This window comes from Crocuta crocuta, unplaced genomic scaffold, assembly GCF_008692635.1.
Source record: "Crocuta crocuta isolate KB4526 unplaced genomic scaffold, BGI_CrCroc_1.0 scaffold346, whole genome shotgun sequence".
In the NCBI taxonomy this organism is placed as follows: Eukaryota; Metazoa; Chordata; class Mammalia; order Carnivora; family Hyaenidae; genus Crocuta; species Crocuta crocuta.
In genome coordinates, this window is record NW_027527957.1 from 1,074,201 (window position 1) to 1,078,437 (window position 4,237).

The 4,237-nt window shown below is 45.9% G+C and overlaps 1 pseudogene; it reads left to right on the top strand.

The window, feature by feature from the left end:
- The first annotated feature begins 2,092 nt into the window (after window positions 1–2,092).
- LOC144222242 (tripartite motif-containing protein 75 pseudogene) lies at window positions 2,093–3,505 on the top strand (annotated as a pseudogene).
- Window positions 3,506–4,237: the final 732 nt, after the last annotated feature.

Below are 4,237 nucleotides of genomic sequence, written 5' to 3' on the forward strand. Positions count from 1 at the left end.
TTGGTGTAGATAGTAGTGACAACAAAAGGCGTGTTCTTTGATGATAGGGCCCTGACTATGGAAAGATGAGGGTATTATAAATTACCATTGGGCACCCCCTTTATTTTAATGTTTATTTATTTTGAGAGAGACGGAGAGTGTTAGCAGAGGAGGGACAGAGAGACACAGAATCTAAAGCAGTCTCCAGGTTCTGAGCTGTCAGCACAGAGCCCAATGCAGGGCTTGAACCCCCAAACTGTGAGATCATGACTGGAGCCAAAGTCAGACACTCAACCGACTGAGCCACCCAGGCATCCCTGGGCACCTTTTACTATGTGCCAGGCCTGCTGCTAGGAACATTTTCTCCTTCTCTGTAAACACTCTTCCGACTTGTCAAAGGTTACATGGTCTTCTGGCTCCACTATCCTGTATGGGCAGTCTTTCAAATCTCTGACAGTCTCATGAGGCACAAAGAACAGTTTCTTGTTTTTCATTCTGATGTCTCTGGATTATTAAAATGATCTATTTCTATTTCATGATTGGCCTTTTGCATATCTCCTTTACCTATTTTTCTATCTAGGTTATTCATTATGTTTCTTTGAGTTACTTGATGTAAGAGCTATTTATATGTTTTAAAAATATGATTTTCTGATTTTCAACCATAGAAAGACATCCTCAGCCAAACAAATTGAAAATATGCTTCCATAATTTTCTTAACACTTCGAAATTCATTTTGGGGTCCCTGGCAATCAAGCAAAGATTGTCTTAAACCTATCAGCACTGGTGGTGATTAAATCAATGGACTTTTTAAGGGGTATCTCATTAATGGTTCTTCTAGTATGTAATACTTCACTGACACCAATTTAAAGTTTGGAGTATTTGCCAGAATACATCTTCTATGGGGTGCCCTTAACTCCACATTTCCCCCCAACTCTGAGAGTTGGCTTTAGCCTCTTAGCCTACATTTCCATGTTTGTTTGCTTGCTTGCTTGCTTGTTTATTTATTTTGAGAGAGAGCAGGGGAGGGGCAGAGAGAGAGGGAGACACAGAATCTGAAGCATTGCCTGTATTTCGGGACAAATGACTGCTTCTATGGGAAAAATCCACACCCTCTTCTGTGGATCTTGTCCCCACCAATCACCACTAGTTGGTAGTTCATCAATGACTTTGGAGGGCTGTTGTATATACATGTGTGTGCTTCCTAGTATTTTCTCACATTGATTTCCTGATCTCCAATTTCATTCTGTGCATCTTGTCAAAATCACAGCTTTCTGACTTGGCAGGGTCCTCGGAGTAAATCTAATCTAGTCCAAACCACTTATGTACACAGTTGGATGTATCCTGCAACTGAGAAACTTAAGTGAAAATTAAATTTTAACATACTATGAGCTCAGCGCTGTGGTTTAAGAAATATCTGTGGTTTAAACCAAAAAAATACTGGGGACCTTTATTGGATCTTTGATGAGATTGAAATGATTGAAATTGGGATTTTAATCCTTATTTACTTGATTCTCTTAGAGATGAGCATGTGATATACTTCCTCCAGGTCCCCCAGATAATGAGTAAGGAGAAATTGCACCCTGGGTGGAGGCTCAGCTTTCAAAGCTTTTAACTTTCTGCAGTCCCACACAGCACCGCTGTGTTTGATGTGGGTGTAGGTAGAATCCTGGGGGTAGAGAGAAGAATTGATGGCTGCCTCAAATGTGGCAGTGGGCAGTGCCACCAAACAAATGGTAATTTTTTTTTTTACATGAAATAATGTTTTCTCATCTCTAGGGGACGAATCTGCACTTTAAAGTTATGTCTGCTTTCTGACCCAGAGAATTGCTGACCTTGGCTTCCCATCCCCCTCTGGGCTGCCGAGGGCCGCTGGTCACCCAGCACATCCATGATCACCCGCAGGTGGTGAACAGAGCCCCTCTGGGCACCTTCCACTGCACCTGAGGCCGGTGGCCTCCTAGACAGCGAGGCTGCCCTCATTTGACAAAGGGACCCCCAGGACAGGAAAGGACAGTAACACCTGAGGGTGTGTCTGCCTCTCACTGGAGAAATCCTCCAGGGCTCAGCCTCCAGGAGACCCAACTCTGTCCAGAAAGACCTTTATCTCTGCCCAATGGCAGCGATGTCAGCCCTGGCAGGACTCCAGGCCCAAGCCAACTGCCCCGTCTGTCTGGATTACCTGAGAGACCCCGTCACCACCGAATGCGGGCACAACTTCTGTCGCTGCTGCATCCAACAGTCCTGGGCTGACCGAAGCGACAGCTTCCCTTGCCCCGTCTGCCGCCACGCAGGCCAAAAGAGGCACTTGAGGAGCAACATGCAGCTGGGAAGGATGGTTGACATCGCCCAGCGCCTCCACATCACCAGGAGCAAGAGGAAGAGGCAGGACGAGAGGCACCTGTGTGAGAAGCACAAGCAGGTCCTGACCCTCTTCTGTGAGGACGACCTCCAGGTGTTGTGTCCCATGTGCGTGCGGCCCCCTGACCACCAGGGCCACTGGGTGAGGCCCGCGGAGGAGGCCGCCTCTCACCACAGGCAGAGGCTCAGTGGTTACATCGAGCCCCTGGAGAAGCAGGTGGCCAACGTGGAGAAACTAGTAGCCACCCAGGAGAGAAAGCTTATCGAGCTGAGAGAGCAAGTGCAATGCCAGAAACAGAAATTAGCATCTGAGTTTAAGTACCTGAACCAGTTTGTGGACCGAGAACAAGAGGCAGTTCTGTCAAGGCTAGCTGAGGAAGAGAAGGACATTCAGCAGATGCTCTGTGCAAACATCACCGAATTTTCAGACCATGTTTCCACCCTCCAGGATCTACTGAAAGAGGTGGCCGAGAGGAGCGTGATGTCAGAGGTGAAGCTGCTGACGGACATCCGGAGTATCCATGACAGGTGTGAGTGCCCAAAGCCCCCAGATCTCTACTCTTTCCAGTTAAGGAGAGAAGGCTGCAGTCTCCCTCCACAGTACTTGGTCTTGCAGAAGATCATACAGAGGTTCCAACGAGAAGTTACTCTGGACCCTGAAACAGCACATCCTCATCTGCTTGTCTCTGAAGATAAAAAGTCTGTGACATTTGTGAAGAAAAAACCAAGCATCCCTCAGAATCCAGAGAGATTTATGATGGATCCCATCATCCTGGGTTCTGAGGGGTTCGATGGTGGCCGACATTACTGGGAGGTGCAGCTGGATGACAAGAGTGAGTGGGCCGTGGGGGTCTGTGAGGACCTCCTTTCCTGGAAGGGAAAGTGGCCCCTGTCAGCACAGAGCAGATGCTGGACAATTCAGCTGCAGAACGGTGGCTATGTGGCACAAGCGGCTGTTCCTGTCACTCTTGTGCTGAAGGAAAAGCCCAGAGAGGTGGGCATTTATCTGGACTATGAGTTGGGGAAGATTTCCTTTTACTGTTTGAATGACAGGTCTCACATCCATTCATTCACGGATGCATTTTCTGAAGTACTAAAGCCTTACTTCTGCATGGGGCAGGACCCTAAACCTCTTACGATCTGTGCAGTAAGGGATCTTGAAGGATGAATTGGGAGTTGGCTTCATTCTCTTTCTGTAGTTTATGGACAGTAGTTAGAATATTGGATATGTGTTAGTAAATCTGGTACTAAGATTTTTAAAATACTTTTATGAGTTAAACAGATTTTTTCATTTTGTTTCCTCTTTTTCCCCCCCCCATTTTGTTTCAATAGCAATAAGAGATGTTTTGGGAACTAACAGAGATGTGAAGACTGTTTCTGGAATTCTAAGATTAGAGTGTATACATTGTAATTTTACAGTTCCAATAGATTTTTGTATATGTACCTTTATATATATTAGAAATTTTGTATACATTTACTATGTGGTCCTATACATTAGTACCTTTTATATTCTAGGCAAGAGAGAAGATAAAATTATAGGGACATGATTCTCAGTGGGTCTGTCTTGTTTCTGCATGGGAGTAAAGAATTGATTGCTCCAAATTATGTGTTCAAGGATGTTTTTATGGGGAGCAGCCTTGAGAGAGAGAGATGGCGTCTCCATCCAGACTTTTAGGACTCCCTCTTCTCCTCCGCTTTTTCCCATACCTGGGAAAGCTGAAGAGAAAGTCCAGGTGCTCCATCCTTTGGAGCAGGTGGGAAATTCAAGCCAAGCAAGCCCCTGGTAGTACCAGAACCCTCACATCAGTGCCATCCAGTAACCACCATAAGAAACCCCCAAGCTAGTCTCCTTCCCTTGCACACTCAAGTCATACTTTACCTACTCAAGTAACCATCATAC